The sequence below is a fragment of the Pristiophorus japonicus genome, unplaced genomic scaffold, assembly GCF_044704955.1.
Source record: "Pristiophorus japonicus isolate sPriJap1 unplaced genomic scaffold, sPriJap1.hap1 HAP1_SCAFFOLD_75, whole genome shotgun sequence".
In the NCBI taxonomy this organism is placed as follows: Eukaryota; Metazoa; Chordata; class Chondrichthyes; family Pristiophoridae; genus Pristiophorus; species Pristiophorus japonicus.
The window spans coordinates 2,963,619-2,983,523 of NW_027254666.1; the positions used below are offsets into that span (position 1 = coordinate 2,963,619).

Here is a 19,905-nt window from a genome sequence, read left to right on the forward strand (position 1 = left end):
GGTGACTGGCAGGTGAGCGTTGCTTCTGACACCTGGTGGAAATGGACGGGCATTTTAATGCCCCTTGTGTTGTTAAAGCTTCATATAGAAGAACATCTCAAGCACATCGTGTAGGCCTCGTGGCGCAACGGTAGCGCGTCTGACTCCAGATCAGAAGGTTGCGTGTTCAAATCACGTCGGGGTCACTGTTCTTTCAACATTAATATTTTCTTTGCTGTTTGGCAATAACCAGACCCTTGTTCCAAGGCCTGTCTCACTGTTTCCCCAGTGACAGGCAGAGATACGCCTGCTGCCCTCATTTAATTCATGTGACAGGACACAACAGTTCAAAATCAACTTGCAGGTGGCCACACACACCGCCGAGCGGTCGAAGGTGCTGTGATTAGATCGCAGTTTTCTCTGGAGGTGTGGGTTTGAATCCAACTTCTGACATTTCTTATTTTTAATCATTAAGCGAAACTCATTGTTTGACACCACGACCAACTCCTTAAAATTGGGATTCAGCAGCTCACCTGCTCGCTGAACATCTCCGTCTGACCTGGTGCTGAAAGTGGAGATGTTTCCGCAGTGTCGCGGTTAACATGCTCGCCTCACAGACGGGAATATTTTCTGGAGCTTTCTCCTCATGCATGCTCAGGGGCGAGTTTGTTCTCCTGTGAAAAGTTCATAAGATGATAAGCATGTAAGAATTAGTGGCCGGAATAGGCCATTCGGCCCCTCGAGCCTGGTCCACCATTGAAGAAGATCCTGGCAGTTCCTCGACAGTAAGTTTAAACATCTGGGGCAGAGCCAACAGGCGCCTGTCTGCAATCAGTGAGAGAACGGTATGTTTGGCAGAGGCCTGGCGAGCTCAGTCGGTGGAACATAAGACTTTTAATCTCAGGGTCGTGGTTTCGACATCCACATTGGACATTTACATTTTTCATCGAATTATAGAATGATAGAAGTTTGCAGCCATTTCGGCCCATCACTTCCACCCCGGCCAACAAGAGGCGATCCAGCTTCATCCCACTTTCCAGCTCTGGGTTACGGCACTTCAGGTGCACATCCAAATACTTTTTACATGTGGTATCTACCTCCGCCATTCTTTAATGCTGCGAGTTCCTGACCCCCACAAACCTCTGCATGAAGAATTTTACCTTCAAATCCTCTTTAAACCTTCTACCAATTGCTTTAAATATATGCCCCCTGATTGTTGACCCCTCTGCTATCTACTATATCTCGGCCCCTCTTCATTTTATGCATCTCAATGTTGTCTCCCCTCAGCCTCCTCTGTTCCAATGAAAACAAACCCAGCCGATCCAATCTGTCCTCATAGCTAAGATTCTCCACGCCTGGCAACATCCTCGTTCATCTCCTCTGTACCCTCTCATACAATCACATAATTCCTGTAATACGGTGACGAGAACTACACACAGTACTCCAGCTGTGGCCTAACCAGTGTTTTATACATTTCAGGCATAACCAACCTGCTCTTCTATCCCATGCCTCAGCCAATAAAGGCAAGCATTCCGTGCGCCTTCTTACCCACCTTATCCAACTGGCCTGCTACCTTCAGGGATCTGTGGACATGCACTCCAAGGTCCCTTTGTTCTTCCACACTTCTCAATGTCGGACCATTTAATGTGTGTTTCTTTCCTTGTTTGCCCTCCCCAAATGCACAGCCTCACACTTCTCTGGATTAAATTAGTATCACTTGAAAACATTTTAATCATACCTCCTATATTTAAGTTTAGATCATTGATGTTGCCACTAAAAGCCAGGGACCTAGCACTGAGCCCTGTGGAACACCACTGGAACCATCCTTCCAGTCCCAAACACTCCCATCAAACATTACCCTTTGCTTCCTGCCTCTGAGCCAATTTTGGATCCAACTTGCCACTTTGCCCTGGTCCCATGGGCTTTTACTTTTGTGACCAGTCTTCCATGTGGGAACTTGGCGAAAGCTTTGCTAAAATCCTTATACACTACATCATACGCACTGCCCTCATCAATCCACTTGGTTACCTCCTCAAAAAATTCAATCAAGTGAGTCAGACAAAATCTTCCCTGAACAAATCCATGCTGACTATCCGTGATTAACCCATGTCTTTCTAAATGCAGAAATTAAATCATTGTTAAATTTTAACCTGCTTTTACGGGAAAACACCATTAATTAACCGATGATCTTTGTTGTGCATGTATAAAATAAGTATACACCCTGTACACTCAATGTACAGTTACATAAGACCATTGAATGTATCTTCACACTGTATGCACTATGCTTGTACCACCAGAGGGTGCAACTGGTGGAGACCTCGGGGTCACCTGCATACAACAGGTAACCAGATATAAAAGGGAGCTCACAGTCCTGTATCCTAACTCAGGAGCTGCAATAAGTGGACTAAGGTCACCACAGTTCAAGTACAATACCTTACCTCGTGGAGTCATTACTAGAGTGCTTACAGAAACAATAACTGGTGACGAGAATACGAATTTCCATGTGACAATGGCTAACCTTGGCACGTTTGAACAATTCGCCGATGGGGAAGATTGGAAGGCCTTTGTGGAAAGTCTCGAACACTTCTTTATTGCAAATGACATGGGGGGAGACGACCCGACCTCGCTGGCTGATAAGTGCAGAGCTATCCTACTCAGTAGTTGTGGGCCCACCGTCTATGGCCTTGTCAGGGACCTGCTAGTCCCAGAGAAGACAATAACATATCTTGAGCTCGTAAGGTTGGTACAGGAACAGCTCAAACCTAAAGAGAGCATCCTCACGGCCAGACACCGGTTCTCTCCCCACCGGTGGATCCGAACGCCAAGAAATCGCAAAATATGCTGCAGACCTGAGACGATTGGCTGCACCATGTGATTTTAGCAATCACCTCACCGAAGCACTAAGGGACATCTTTGTTATTGGAATCGGTCACAAGGGCCTTCTTCACAGGCTGCTCTCTGCGGACACCACGGCCACCCTGCAGAAGGCAATTAACGTGAGCCAGGCGTTCATGATCTCGGCCTGCGATTCCAAGTGGATGTCTCACCCCCAGGACTCTAACCCGGCAAGTACTGTGAACCGAAAGGTGCCTTTTAGAGGCAGGGCTGCTGTTAGCAGTCTCTCTCAGGGAAGAGAGAACAGAACCCCGAGTCCCACAATCCTGAGTCCGCCACATGGGGTCAACCGGCCAACCCCATGCTGGCGCTGTGGAGGAAATCACAGGGCCCACCAGTGCCGCTATAAAGACTATACTTGCAAAGGCTGTAACATGAAGGGCCACCTCCAGCGAATATGCAAGAGAAATCATACTCACCGAGTCGATGGAGAGTTGGCTGATCATCCGGAGTCCAGCGACAATGAGGTTTACGGAGTGTTTACCTGCACCACCGAGAGTTCCCCGTTGAAAATGGAAGATGAAGTCAACGATGTTCCAGTCACGATGGAGGTGGACACAGGGGCGAGCCAGTCACTGATGAATCAGGCAGCCTTTGAGAAACTCTGGGACAATCTAATCGAACGACCTAAAATGATCCCGATCGAAGTGAAACTGCTCACCTACACAAACGATACATCCCAGTCGTTGGCAGCGTGGATGTCCAGGTGTCCCATGGTGGCGAGATGCACAGGTTACATTTGTGGACCGTTGCTGGGGATGGTCCAAAGCTATTAGGAAGAAGGTGGATGAAAAAGATCAATTGGAGCTGGGAATAGCTCCAACCTCCAGCGATCGACATCCCCCATGGCCCCGAAGTTGCATCCAGCACAACACCTGAAAAACCAACCGCCCAACTCGACTGTGCGGCGACGACACAGACCGCTCAACCCAACGGCGAGATGATCCAGCCAAAACAACCAGACCTCACCTTCCAGGCTCCAGTGGCAGGACTCCGGAGAAGAAAATTCACGCAGAAGATAACTTCCTGTCTTCCGTGGAAGAACCTGGGGACAAAAGGATCACCGCAGCCTACCTCATGGAGAGAAAGAAGATGGCGTCTGAACCACGAGGTGAAGGACCTGAAGTCAAGATGGCGGCAGCCAGACCACAAGGGAGCAACACGTGACGCCGAGCGGCGAACTGGATTGGGGTAAAGATTGAAAGACCCTCTTAAAGGAGACCGGCAACCCATCACAATTAAAGGGACATTTCCACTCTTTATATAGCGATGATGGTGATACAAATGTAAAAGATGTAACTGACAATTTCAAGTTTGTAAATGTAACTAATCATGATAAGTCGGGCAATTGCGGTCAGAACCAAAGTATTGTGAGAGTAAACGAAGTGATGACGTGCGATGCTGGGATTTACAAGCATGCCGACAAAACCAAGGGCAACGTCCCGTCAGCACCCAGGTTCCGCGACCATGTAGCCTGCCCCTCCGGGACCAATGTGATACCCCAGGGAGTGTGGCCACACACAGAGGGAGCATACCAGCTGCAGGGCCAGTCATCAGCGGACGGCAAAGGCACCACGACCGGTACCCTGCACCCGATCGGCTCTAACTCTCTGGCCACCAGGGCCAGTACTGGGAGCGAGCGGATAGCACCCTCCTGACCTCCCAACAGGACCTGGGATGACCAGGCTCCCATTATCGCTGAAGAGCAGCAGGGAGACACCGCAGCCCTCAAAGGAGGACAAGGAGGCCACACACTTATGTGGCTCTGCCCATCACTAGGCAACGGTAAAGGCTCTGAGACTCAGCCAGGTGAGCGATCTGAGCCCACCCAGCTGGCAGGGGACACAGCGCCGCTATCAGACAACCTGGACACAGTCTGGTTACTCTGGAAGTAGTGTCCTCACCCACCTGCACCTACACAACCCAGGGGCAAGACTGTGATACCACGTATGTACCTTACCTGTAAAATGTACTTGTTCCACGACTGCAGAACCCAAACAGTGATGTAACTAATCCGATGTTTTTTTGTTCTTTCTGTCTGTACAGGTTTGCACATGCAGGTGTTGAGCCACACACATGGTCTATGTATGGGGGGGCGGAGGGTGCCGGGGGGGGAATGGATGTATGAAGCCATGGACACACATGGATCACACCCAGAACCCACTCAACCCCCACTGCAACCTCCAACCATCCACTGCTGAACATTTCCCAATGTCGTGGTAATAAGGACTTGGGGGTCCACAGGGAGAGAACCAAGCCAAAGCATTGACAAGATGCAAGGGCTTTGGGCACTCAAGTCTCGCGCCAGAGCACACAATGCAACGGCAAGTGGCACAAGACTAAGGGGAGAGTGATGTTGTGTCTGTTTAGTATAAGTATACTCCCTGTACACTCAATGTACAGTTACATAATACTACTGGATGTAACTTCACACTGTACACACTATGCCTGTACCACCAGAGGGTGCAACTGGTGGAGACCTCGGGATCACCTGTACACGACAGGTAACCAGGTATAAAACGGAGCTCACCATAGTGTACCCTCACTCAGGAACTGCAACAAATGGACTAAGGTCAACATAGTTCAAGTACAATACCTTGCCTCATGGAGTCATTACTTGAGTGCTTACAGACACAATTGAAAGAGATTAAACATTAAATGGTAGGACATTGAGAATTGTAGAGGAACAAAGCGACCTGGGAGTGCATGTCCACAGATCCCTTAAGGTAGCAGGCAAGGTGGATTAGCTGGTTAAGAAGACATGCAGAATGCTGGCCTTTATTAGCCGAGGCCTGGATTATGCTTGAATATAAAACAATGGTTAGGCCACAGCTGGAGTACTGCGTGCAGTTCTCGTCACCGCTGTCCAGGAAGAAGACTGTGATTGCACTGGAGACTTACAGAGTAGATTTCGAGAATGTTACCGGGAGTGGAGAATCTTAGCTATGAGGACAGATTGGATAGGCTGGGGTTGTTTTTCTTGGAACAAAGTGGGCTGAGGGGAAACATCATTGAAGTGTATACAATTATGAGGGTCCTTGATATAGTGGATAGAATGGGCCCATTTCCCTTAGCAGAGGGGTCAACAACCATGGGGCATAAATTTTAAGTCATTGGTAGAAAGTGTAGGGGGGATTTGAGGGGAAATGTCTTCACGCAGAGGGTTGTGGGGGTCTGGAACTCACTGCCTGAATGGGTGGGAGAGGCAGAAACGCTCACCACATTTAAAAAGTGCTTGGATGTGCACCTGAAGTGCCGTAACCTGCAGGGTTATGGACCGAGAGCTGGAAAGTGGGATAAGGCTGGAGAGCCTGTTATTGGCCGGCACGGTCACGATGGGCCGAAATGGCCTCCTTCCGTGCTGTAAACTTCTGATTATATAATTCGATGAAAAATAATCACCAAACGTGGGCTCGCACCTCTGACCCTGAGATTTACTATCTCATGATCTACTGACTGATTTATCTGGGCTTCTGCACAATGCACCTTTTTGTCGTTGATTACAGCTCTGCCCCAGATGTTTAAACCTGCTGTCGAGGAACTGCCAGGATCTTCTTGAATGGTGGACCAGGCTCGAGGGGCCGAATGGCCTACTCTGGCCCCTAATCCTTACATGCTTATGATCTTATGACATTTCACAGGAGAACAAACTCGCCCCTGAGCATGCATGAGGAGAAAGCTCCAGAAAATAATCCCGCCTGGTGAGCTTTCGCGTGTGAGGCGAACGTGTTAACCGCTACACTGCGGAAACATCTCCACTTTCAGCACCAGGTCAGACGGAAGTGTTAAGCGAGCAGGTGGACTGCAAAATCCAACTTTTTAGGCGTTGGTCGTGGTGTCAAACAATGAGTTTCACTTAATGATTAAAAACAGGAAGTGTCAGAAGTGTGATGTGAACCCACAGCTCCAGAGGAGACTGCGGCCTAAACACAGAACCTTGGACCGCTCGGCCATCCTGACTATTTAGGGCAATATGTGGCCAACTGCAGGTTTATTTTCAACTTTTGTGTCTTGTCACATGAAATAAATGAGGGCAGCAGGAGTATCTCTGCCTGACACCGGGGAAACAGTGAGACAGACCTTGGAGCAAGGGTCTGGTTTTTGCCAAACAGCAAAGAAAATATTAATTCCCGAATTACCCTGAAGAACAGTGACCTCGACGTGATCTGGGGTCAGACACGCTACCGTTGCGCCACGAGGTCGATACAGCACATCGGAAATGTTTGACTATCTGAAGGTTTCACAATCCAAGAGGCTTTAAAATCCCCGCCCATTCCCACCGGGTGTCAGAAGCAGCGCTCACCTGCCAGTCACGGCATGTTTTTTTGTTCAACTTTTGTGTTGCTTTCACGGGATTGCATCATTAATTAACCCCTCACCTTCTTTTGCACAATGAAAGAAATGCTAACTGAGGCAGAGTCGATACTTCAACCATTTTTTTCTGTGCTTTGCATAGAAACATAGAAGCATAAAAACATAGAAAACAGGTGCAGGATTAGGCCATTCGGCCCTTCGAGCCTGCACCACCATTCAATATGATCATGACTGATCATTCACCTCAGTACTCCTTTCCTGCTTTCTCTCCATACCCTTGATACCTTTAGCCGTAATGGCCACATTTAACTCCCTTTTGAATATATCAAACGAATTGGCCTCAACAACTTTCTGTGGTAGAGAATTCCACAGGTTCAGAATTCTCTGAGTGAAGAAGTTTCTCCACATCTCGGTCCTAAATGGCTTACCCCTTGTCCTTAGACTGTGACCCCTGGTTCTGGACTTCCCCAACATCGGGAACATACTTCCTGCCTCTAACCTGTCCAATCCCATCAGATCTGTATATGTTTCTCTGCAATCCCTTCTCATTCTTCTAAATCCCAGTGAAGAAAATTCTAGTTGATCCAGTCTTTCTTTACATGTCAGTCCTGCCCTCCTGGGAATCAGTCTGGTGAACCTTCGCTGCACTCCCGCAATAGCAAGAATGTCCTTCCTCAGATTAGGAGACCAAAACTGTACACAATATTACAGGTGAGGCCTCACCAAGGCCTGCGTCTGCGCACATACAGAGGCTGAATTCCAGGACATAGTCGACGTATTTACTGAGGCGTATGAAAGCATGGGCCTTACGCTAAACATCCGTAAGACAAAGGTCCTCCACCAGCCTGTCCTCACCGCACAGCACTACCCCCCAGTCATCAAGATCCACGGCGCGGCCCTGGACACCATGGACCACTTCCCATATCTCGGGAGCCTCCTATCAACAAGAGCAGGCATCGACGACAAAATTCAACACGGCCTCCATGCGCCAGTGCAGCCTTCGGCCGCTTGAGGAAGAGAGTGTTTGAAGACCAGGCCCTCAAAACTGCCACCAGGCTCATGGTCTGCAGGGCTGTAGTAATACCTGCCCTCCTGTAAGGCTCAGAGACATGGACCATGTACCGTCGACACCTCAAGTTGCTGAAGAAATATCACCAACGATGTCTCCGCAAGATCCTACAAATCCTCTCGGAGGACAGATGCACCAACATCAACAGCCTTATTCAGGCTAACATCCCCAGCTTTGAAGCACTGACCACACTCGATCAGCTCCGCTGGGCAGGCCACATAGTCCGCATGCCAGACACGAGACTCCCAAAGCAAGTGCGCTACTCGGAACTCCTTCATGGCAAACGAGCCAAAGTGGGCAGCAGATACTCTACAAGGACACACTCAAAGCCTCCCTGATAAAGTGCACCATCCCCACTGACACTCAGGAGTCCCTGACCCAAGACCATCCTAATTGGAGAAAGTGCATCCGAGAGGGCGCTGAGCACCTCGAGTCTCAACGCCGAGTGCCAGTAGAAATCAAGTGTAGACAGCAGAACCTGTCCCACCCATCCCTTCCCTCAACGACTATCTGTCCCACCTGTGATCGGGTCTGTGGCTCTAGTATTGGACTGTTCAGCCACCAAAGAACTCACTTTCGGAGTGGAAGCAAGTCTTCCTCGATTCCGAGGGACTGCCTATGTAGATTCCAAAATTCATGGAAACCCCCCAGTGTTTAGACTCACTGAAAAGGAAATTCGATTTAGGACTATTAAACATAAAGTTTGGGATTCTAAAAAGCATATGGATGAAATGTACAATTCTTAACCAAGTTTGGGATTTTAAAAGGCATGTTTGGGCCTGTGGGGAAAAGCTGCAGTGACAGAGGGGTGGGATTTAGAGTTTGGATATTGTAGCTAATCAGTTTGTCTAGGGGAGCTCTTCAACCATAGTCAGGCTCCCAGAAAACATTAGCATTTAAACAATCGACCACGGAAGAAACATTATCCATCCCACCCACAGGACCCAAATATCACATTCATATTCCAACACCTTTTCAACATGTATAGAAATATCTGGCTCAGCCCAGACTTCCCGAAGCCAAAGCAGTGCTATTACAATGGACAAGAGTTCATCAGTTCATAAATAAGGAGTATCACCATCCCAAAGTCTATCAACACCAGATTAAAACATTTAATCAAGTCTCAGTTAGCTAGTCCGCCAAAACATATACAAAGAAGACCACTTAAATCAATGGGCAGCAAAACTTAAACAAAAGAAACGTTAGATTTGGCACGAAGATTAAGCAGCCTCTCAGAGTATAACTGGGGGCCTATCGTACCAAGAGCAATCTATTTTTCTGACCATTACTTTGGAACAACAAGATCAAGATCGAGAGCAAACGGCGAGATAACACAGGAAGAGACATCACGACATCGGAGAAAAGAATTTCAAAAAACCAATCAGTGGAACATCAATACCAACTGACTTGGTAACAGGCATCAACCGGACCACCGCGACCGACGGACACAACCAGGAAAATCAACCACTAGAAAACCGGGGTCCACGCAAGTTTTCCACTCTACAATTTGTGCCTCGACTGTCCAGCAGGTAAAAATTACCGAAACAACTTAAAACCCGATTGATGACAAAGGATACCGGCTTCGGGACAATCAGAATACTTCGTCACAGACAAGGCACCGGAAGGCTGGAAGGTAGATCACACCGGTTGTGGGAGAGCTGGTTGGCGGTGACATGGAAGTGTCTGCAGTGTGCGGGACCAGACTGCTTCCACACATCCACAATGAATGTCCCACCCTTTATTTGGGAAAAGTACAACTGAGAGTGAACAAGTTCCATCCCGGTCAGAGCAATCTGAAGCTTTAACTGACTTACACCCTAGTTTGGGATTGTAATGTCTGTAAGCATGTAATGCTTGTAGCGCCACACTGTGGATGTGGACGTATTGTGTAATGCAACTGTACAGTTAATCATTAAACAGAACAGGCTCTTTCCGGAGAGTTCCGAGAGAGCAGTCTGCATGTTAGGAAGCTGTGTGTGCTGTGCTCTGTGAAGGTATCACAGGGATGTCTTGCAATATGTGCATCTATCAGTCTCTGTTGTGCAATGGATTTGTGCATTCAGCTATTAACTGCAAGGTTGGTGGATCGTAGCCCATTCAGGGACAAAGCCTATAATTGTTTTTCCCTGAGGATTCGGTGCCGTGCAGTTCCACGTTGTCATTGTGCGTTTTGGCTGCGCGAATATATTCCGCAACCATTGCCAGCTGTGCTGTTATCAAGTTATACCAACTGTTACTTGCATTTTCGTGTGGTTGTTCATTGTCTCGTCGCCAATTGATACGCTCATAATAAAGAATGAAAGTGAGTACTGTGAACAATGAGTAAGTGTGACATTAGCTCCTTTAATAAGACTCCAGAGTGCTTATATACCATGCTCCCAATGGATGCTGGAATCCCTTGGGACTCCAACAGGTCGGCCCTCTGGTGGTGGTGTGATACAGGTGGCCAAGGGTTAAATACATAACACAAGGTGTGTACGGAAATCAACCATCAAAAGCCCTGTCATTAACCACAGGGGTTTCCGGCAATTTTCTGATCGCAAAGGGCTTTCAGTCCTTGTCCTTAAAATTGCAGACGTGGAAATTGGGGAGTTTACTGACTTTGAAAGGAGAACATTGTTGTTTGGTGCAGTTTTGGTCAGAGAAATGTTTGTGAAAGGAACTTTTTGCAGAGAGAGGGATTGAGCATTTCAGCTTGTAGCTGAACACTTCTCTCTGGGCACTGAGCTAAGCAGCAGTTTCCGTAGTGTAGCGGTTATCATGTTTGCCTCACATGCGAAAGGTCTCTGTTGCGAGCCTGGGCGGAAACATTATTTGTGAAGCAAAAACTTGCCTGCAATAAAATTGAACAAAAGCAGTTAAGGGTACATTGTCGCATGAGCAATGAACATTTTAAAACTAATCTACTCAAATACAGAGTGTGTAAAATCAGATTGGAGATAAAACTTCATCAAGGGTTAAAGTTTCACGAATTATTAAAGTTCAGTTCTTGAAATTTCGGTTGTCCCTGTTTGCATTTCTTTCATTCTGTGAAACAACACTATCGGTTTCTTCCATCAGATCTAAGTTGCATTTGAAACCCACAAACGGCTCATTAATTATTCGCTATTCCCCAGTGCCAGAGCTCAGAGGGTTATTGTCCATCCCTGGGATGCAAGCTACCTCAGACCTGGGCTAAACCTCCCCGTGCACCGATCACAGGCTCAGGAAAACCCCGGGGGAGAGGATATCCCGATCACTGGGCCTTCCAGCAACACTGAACAAGCACCCGGTCTGAAACTTTCCCGAGTAATAACTTGCAACTGAAGCATCAACAGTAAGGATGGCCGAGCGGTCTAAGGTGCTGCGTTCAGGTCGCAGTCTCGTCTGGAGGCGTGGGTTAAAATCCCACTCCTGACATTTAGTGTTTTTATTGCAAACTCATTGTTTTGACACCACTCTGAAGTGCTTTGGGACATCCATCTAATGTAATAAAATTACTCCACTTCAATTGCAAACAGTGATATCAAAGTTACTTCCCAAACCGGGAAACGATCCCGGGTGGCTGTAGCGAAAGGAATGGTTTTGTGAAGCATTGAAAGGTGCCCTGTAAATATCCCGCACTGCTAATTTAAACTCACGGTTATAATTTGTTTCAGTGCAAAAGAAGGCAGGCTCGAAGGGCCAAATGGCCGACTCCTGCTCCTGGTTCTTGTGTTCTTATGCAGAGCACAGAACAGATGATTAAATTATCAGCTCTCCCTCAGTTCGCATTTCTTTCATTGTGCAAAAGAAGAAAATGGGTTCATTAATGATGTTTTCCTGTGACAGCAACATAAATTTTAATGAACTGTTATCGACGAACATGGGGCTCAAACCCACGATCCTGAGATTAAAAGTCTCATGCTCTACCGACTGAGCTAGCCAGACTTCTCAACATCTACCCTGTCAATCCCCTTTAGAATATTGTCCGTTTCAACGAGATCACCTCCGAGTCTTCGAAACCCCAGAGAGAATTGGCATATTCTACACAATCTCTCATCATAGGACAGCCCTCTCATCCCAGGAATCAATCTGTTGAACCTCTGTTGCACCACCTCCAAGGCAAGTGTGGCCTTCCTCAGATAAGTACTATGGGCGAATATCCTGTTTTTCTGCTGATTCTACTTGCTCCTCCTTTGATAGTCCTTCTCTGTACATTCTGTATTCTGCTTGGTTCTCTACTGAAATATGAGCCTGAAGTTTATCACAAGCTTCCGTTTTTGTGTTTTAGTTGATCTTCATTCATCCACCGAGCTGTAGCTAGCTATCATGCTATTTCTGCACCCTGCATGAGAACGTGTCTAGTCGTTACCCGATCTATCTCATTTTTGAAAGTCTCCCAATGTCCCTTTCAACTCATAAAATTAGTCCTCCTACAGTTGGGTATTTTCACACATGATTATACCTTCTCCTTTTCCATAACTACTCTAAACCTAATGATATTGTGATCACTGTTTCCTCAATGCTCCTCCACAGAAACATGCTCTACTTAATCCATTTCCGAGATCCAGAACTGCTTTCTTCCCCATCGTGCTGGAAACATACTGATGGAGAAAGTTCTAATACAGATTTCAGGAAATCCTCCCCTGCATTTTCCCTTTGCATTGTTATTTTCCCAGTTTACGTTGAAGTCCCACATTAGCACGACAGATCTTGAATCTTTCTGCATTTTACCTAAATTTACACCTCTTTATCCTTCCCACTATTAGCTGGCCGATAACATAATCGCTCATCTAACTTTCTACAGGCACATTCATTTAAAAAAGAATGTCGGATGGGAATAGGGCCACAAATCGATGGACAATATTAAATCACATGAACCGATGGAAAAATGACATAAAATATGAAATAATTACTTTGCCTCTGTATTTACCAGGGACACAGGGCAGATGGACATGATGGTGGAATAATGTATGGGAAATTATATAACTGCAATAAGTAAAGAGGAGAAATATTAAATGAAAAACCAAATGAAAGGAGGATTGAACCCCTGGTCTGGATGGATTACATCCATACACTTTAAAATAATTCAGCGAAGAGATAGCAGGAGCACTATTACAAATATTTAATGATTAGTTTGAAAAATGTGTCGTGTCAGAGGAATGGCGGATAGCTAACGTAATACATATATTTGAGATGGAAGATAGAACATGTCCGGGGAACTATGGAACAGTCAGTGGAACTTCGGTGGTAGGAAAATAATGGAATCCCTACTAAAGTAGAGAATTGAAGAATATCTATAAACCAAAAATATAATTATGTATAATCAGCGTGGATTCAAAAGCAAAAGTCTTGCTTGACCAACTTCTTTGATTTCATTGAAGAAGTAACAGGAAGAGTAGACCAGGGTAATGTGGTCGATATAATATACTTAAATTTCCAAAAAGTCTTTGATGAGGTACCACATATTAGAATAATGAATAAGGTCAGAGCTTGCGGTGTTAGGGGACAAGTCGTGGAATGTATAGCGAGCTGACCCCAAGACAGAAAGCAGCAGTAAAGGACTGTTATTCTGAGTGCAGAAGGTGTAAAGTGGGCTCCCATGAGGATCAGTGTGGGACCAATGCTGTTCACAATTTAAATTGTCCATTTAGACTTTGGAATCAAAAAAACAATTTCTACACTTTCAGATGAGGCCAAATTGGGGTGGGGCTGATAGACATTATTGAGGAGGACTGCAACAAACTACAACAAGACATTAATAATCTTGTAGACTGGACATTGAATTGGCAAATTCAATCCAACACAGACAGAGTGAGGTCATATACTTTGGTAAGAAAGATAAGGTCAAATACTACGTGAGAATAAGAATCTAAGTGAGGTCAAGGAGCAAAGGGATCTCAGAGTAGAAATACAAATAAACAGTAAAGGTCGTGATGCGGGTTATACATCCATAAAAAGAAAATGGAGCACCAAGGGTTAATTCAAGAGGGATAGTGTTGAAAAGTAGTGAAGTTCTGTTGAACTGGTACCAAACTTTCTTTGGACCACACTTGCAGTACACTGTACAATTCTCATCGCCGTGTTATAAGAACATAAGAACATAAGAACATAAGAATTAGGAACAGGAGTAGGCCATCTAGCCCCTCGAGCCTGCTCCGCCATTCAATAAGATCATGGCTGATCTGGTCGTGGACTCAGCTCCACTTACCCGCCCTCTTCTCGTAACCCTTAATTCCCTTATTGGTTAAAAATCTATCTATCTTTGACTTGAAAACATTCAATGAGCTAGCCTCAACTGCTTCCTTGGGCAGAGAATTCCACAGATTCACAACCCTCTGGGAGAAGAAATTCTTTCTCAACTCGGTTTTTAATTGGCTCCTCCGTATTTTGAGGCCGTGCCCCCTAGTTCTAGTCTCCCCTACCAGTGGAAACAACCTCTCTGCCTCTATCTTGTCTATCCCTTTCATTATTTTAAATGTTTCTAAAAGATAACCCCTCATCCTTCTGAACTCCAACGAGCAAAGACCCAGTCTACTCAATCAATCATCATAAGGTAACCCCCTCATTTCTGGAATCAGCCTAGTGAATCGTCTCTGTACCCCATCCAAAGCTAGTATATCCTTCCTTAAGTAAGTTGACCAAAACTGCACGCAGTGCTCCAGGTGCGGCCTTACTAATACCTTATACAGTTGCAGCAAGAGCTCCCTGCTTTTGTACTCCATCCCTCTCGCAATGAAGGCCAACATTCCATTTGCCTTCTTGATTACCTGCTGCACCTGCAAACTAACCTTTTGGGATTCATGCACAAGAACCCCCAGGTCCCTCTGCACCACAGCATGTTGTGATTTCTCCCCATTCAAATAATATTCCCTTTTACTGTATTTGTTCCACAAGGTGGATGACCTCACACTTTCCGACATTGTATTCCATCTGCCAAACCTTAGCCCATTCGCTTAACCGATCCAAATCTCCTTGCAGCCTCTCTGAGTCCTCTACACAACCCGCTTTCCCACTAATCTTAGTGTCATCTGCAAATTTTGTTGCACTACACTCTGTCCCCTCTTCTAGGTCATCTATGTATATTGTAAACAGTTGTGGTCCCAGCACTGATCCCTGTGGCACACCACTAACCACTGATTTCCAACCAGAAAAAGACCCATTTATCCTGACTCTCTGCTTTCTGTTCGCCAGCCAATTCTCTGTCCATGCTAAAACATTTCGTCTGACTCTGCGTACCTTTATCCTCTGCAGTAACCTTTTGTGTGGCACGTTATCGAATGCCTTTTGGAAATCTAAATACACCACATCCATCGGTACACCTCTATCCACCATGCTCGTTGTATCCTCAAAGAATTCCAGTAATTGCATGGCCACTATGGTCAGATGTTCGACCCCAGTCAATGAACGACACTCAATAGTGTTGTACAATGACAGATAGTCCCAGTAATACAGATTTAGTCCGGTCAGATATTGCAGTCTGCCCAGTGCCTCTCATTTCTCACAACTCTATTGTGACAGCGAATCCCAGTAAGAAACAAACTTTAGAGAGCTTTTAGTGCCGAGGGCAGGTGCAAGTATACAAAGTGTTCCAACAACAGCAATAACTTCATCATTTGCGTGTCTGCAGAGTACAGAGTTACGGTTTCTGTTAAAGGAACGGCATAAATGAGCAATGGGAATTTGGCTAATGTGGACTTCCGATTTATTGAAATTATGTCACTGCCCCTATCATTTAATGGTCATCACTACATTGTCAGATACAGAACAAGGCCAAATATGGATTACACACAGAGTTACACAACGTCAATGACTACAATCACTGACCAGGAAGAGTAGTGACTGCAAGGATCACGTAGAATATTTTATCAATGATGGAAAATGTCGCAGGCATTGTCATGTATTCAACCAGCATTGTAACCCATGTATAAACTGACCTAAGTTGTACACTGTGAGAACACTGACCACCAGGTGGGATACACTCCTAACCTGGACCTTCAGGTATAAAAGGGGAAGCTCCACCCACCTTCATCACTTGAGTGCTATGGAATAAAGGACAGGACACAGACTGACCTTCTCTCAAGCATAGGCCTTGTATGCATTTATACTGTGAAGTAAGGACGTATCAATGGAGACAAGAAACTGGGATTTAAACCACGCGAGCATGGCCACTAGCAGAACAGACGAGAGGTACTGTGTTAAGGAATGGTTGGGACAGAGATTCAACATTGTTAAAGCAGCACACAGTTCTCCAGGCAGACAAGGGCAGTCAGGCATGCCCCAACATGTAGTCGAACCCAGAGGGGGAGTTCGACAGAGACAATGGCAAGCTAAACAGCGATTCACGCCATTGCAAGAGACAATGCGGCCAGTAATGGGGCCATCAACACCTGTTAATAGTGCACTCAAGGACAATAACAGGGGCAGTCAGGGACGATCGACTGGCAAGGGATTTTTTGTTTCAAACCGTAACTCATGCTGGAGGCGTGGAGGCATAGATTCAGCCGGAGTTTGTAGAGATGAGCAAAATGCCTGCAGAAATTGCAGAAATGGACACTGGGGGAAATCGCTGGAAGCTGAAGTTCAGCGAGTTCATGTGGAGCACGTATACAGTTCATACACCAGGACGCCACCAATAATGATGAAAGTGCTCCTCAATGGCATCCCAGTATCAATGGAGTTAGACACGAGTGCCAGCCAGTCCCTGATGGGTATCAAACAGTTCAAAAAGTTGTGGGCATCCAAGGCCAGGAGGCCAAAATTATCGCCGATTGACGCACAGCTACGGACTGACACCAAGGAGATCATTCCGGTGCAAGGCAGCGCCACGGTAGTCGTGACCCACAAAGATTCAGAGAACAGGTTGCCACTCTGGATTGTCCCATAGGACGGTCCCGCACTACTGGGGAGGAGTTGGCTTGCTGTCATGAACTGGAAATGGGGCGATGTCAATGCAATTTCCTCTGTGGAGCGAGCATCATGCTCACAGGTCCTGGACAAATTTGACTCATTATTTCAACCCGGCATTGGCACTTTCATGGGGGCCAAGGTAGTGATTCACATAAACCCGGACACCAGACCAGTACACCACAAGGCCAGAGCGGTGCCGTACGTGATGCGGAAAAAGATAGAAGGCGAATTGGACCGCCTCCTGAGGGAAGGCATCATCTCGCCAGTCGAATTCAGTGACTGGGCGAGCCCGATTGTGCCGGTGCTCAAGGCGGATAGGTCAGTCAGGATATGTGGCGATTACAAGGCCACCATCAATCGGGTGTCACTCCAAGACCAGTACCCACTACCGAGAGTGGAGGACCTCTTTGCGACGCTATCCGGTGGCAAACCTTTTTCAAAATTGGACCTGACCTCAGCTTACATGACCCAGGAGCTGGCGAGTGAGTCGAAGAAGCTGACCACCATCACGACACACAAGGGGTTGTTTGAGTACAACAGATGTCCGTTCGGGATTCGCTCGGTCGCCGCGCCCTTCCAACGAAATATGGAAAACCTCCTCAAGTCGATTCCAGGGACGGTGGTTTTTCAGGACGACATCCTCTTTACGGGTTACGATACTGAAGAACACCTCCACAACCTGGAGGAGGTGCTACACAGACTGGACCGGGTAGGGCTGCGACTGAAAACTGCGAAGTGCGTCTTCCTAGCTCCAGAGGTAGAATTCCTGGGGATGAGGGTAGCAGCAGACGGGATCAGCCCAACTGCATCCAAGACGGAAGCGATCCAGAGAGCACCCAGACCCCATAACACGACGGAACTGCGTTCGTTGCTGGGGCTCCTGAATTATTTTGGCAACTTTCTTCCCAAATTGAGCACGCTGCTGGAGCCACTGCACGTGCTCCTATGCAAAGGTCGTGAATGGGTCTGGGGGGACAGCCAGGAAAGGGCTTTTAATAGAGCACGCAATTTGTTATGTTCCAACAATCTGTTAACGCTATATGACCCATGTAAGAAACTTGTGTTAACGTGCGATCTGTCGTCCTATGGTGTCGGGTGTGTGTTGCAGCATGTCAATGCCAAGGGTCAGTTACAGCCGGTAGCTTATGCCTCCAGAAGCCTGTCCCAGGCAGAAAGGGGCTACGGGATGGTAGAAAAGGTGGCGCTCGCATTTAGAGACCGCATGGATGAACTACAACAATTGTACATGCCTGTCTGGCGTAAAAATAAAAAAGGGAAGGTGGCTCAACCGTGGCTATCAAGGGAAATCAGGGATAGTATTAAAGCCAAGGAAGTGGCATACAAATTGGCCAGAAATAGCAGCGAACCTGGGGACTGGGAGAAATTTAGAACTCAGCAGAGGAGGACAAAGGGTTTGATTAGGGCAGGGAAAATGGAGTATGAGAAGAAGCTTGCAGTGAACATTAAGACGGATTGCAAAAGTTTCTATAGATATGTAAAGAGAAAAAGGTTAGTAAAGACAAACGTAGGTCCCCTGCAGTCAGAATCAGGGGAAGTCATAACGGGGAACAAAGAAATGGCGGACCAATTGAACAAGTACTTTGGTTCGGTATTTACGAAGGAGGACACGAACAACCTTCCGGTTATAAAAGGGGTCGGGGGGTCTAGTAAGGAGGAGGAACTGAGGGAAATCCTTATTAGCCGGGAAATTGTGTTGGTGAAATTGATGGGATTGAAGGCCGATTAATCCCCAGGGCCTGATGGACTGCATCCCACAGTACTTAAGGAGGTGGCCTTGGAAATAGTGGATGCGTTGACAGTCATTTTCCAACATTCCATTGACTCTGGATCAGTTCCTATGGAGTGGAGGGTAGCCAATGTAACCCCACTTTTTAAAAAAGGAGGGAGAGAGAAAATAGGGAATTATAGACCGGTCAGCCTGACATCGGTAGTGGGTAAAATGATGGAATCAATTATTAAGGATGTCATAGCAGTGCATTTGTAAAGAGGTAATATGATAGGTCCAAGTCAGCATGGATTTGTGAAAGGGAAATCATGCTTGACAAATCTTCTGGAATTTTTTGAGGATGTTTCCAGTATAGTGGACAAGGGAGAACCAGTTGATGTGGTATATTTGGACTTTCAGAAGGCTTTCGACAAGGTCCCACACAAGAGATTAATGTGCAAAGTTAAAGCACAAGGGATTGGGGGTAGTGTGCTGACATGGATTGAGAACTGGTTGACAGACAGGAAGGAAAGAGTAGGAGTAAATGGGGACTTTTCAGAATGGCAGGCAGTGACTAGTGGGGTACCGCAAGGTTCTGTGCTGGGGCCCCAGCTGTTTACACGGTACATTAATGATTTAGACGAGGGGATTAAATGTAGCATCTCCAAATTTGCGGATGACACTCAGTTGGTTGGCAGTGTGAGCTGCGAGGAGGATGCTATGAGGCTGCAGAGCGACTTGGATAGGTTAGGTGAGTGGGCAAATGCATGGCAGATGAAGTATAATGTGGATAAATATGAGGTTATCCACTTTGGTGGTAAAAACTGAGAGACAGACTATTATCTGAATGGTGACAGATTAGGAAAAGGGGAGGTGCAAAGAGACCTGGGTGTCATGGTACATCAGTCATTGAAGATTGGCATGCAGGTACAGCAGGCGGTTAGGAAAGCAAATGGCATGTTGGCCTTCATAGCGAGGGGATTTGAGTACAGGGGCAGGGAGGTGTTGCTCCAATTGTACAGGGCCTTGGTGAGGCCAGACCTGGAGTATT

At 46.6% G+C, this 19,905-nt stretch overlaps 1 non-coding gene across 1 annotated transcript; it reads left to right on the forward strand.

Moving 5' to 3' along the window:
- Positions 1 to 113: 113 nt before the first annotated feature.
- trnaw-cca (transfer RNA tryptophan (anticodon CCA)) lies at positions 114 to 185 on the forward strand. Its single transcript has one exon. It is a non-coding gene; the product is annotated as a tRNA-Trp (tRNA).
- Positions 186 to 19,905: the final 19,720 nt, after the last annotated feature.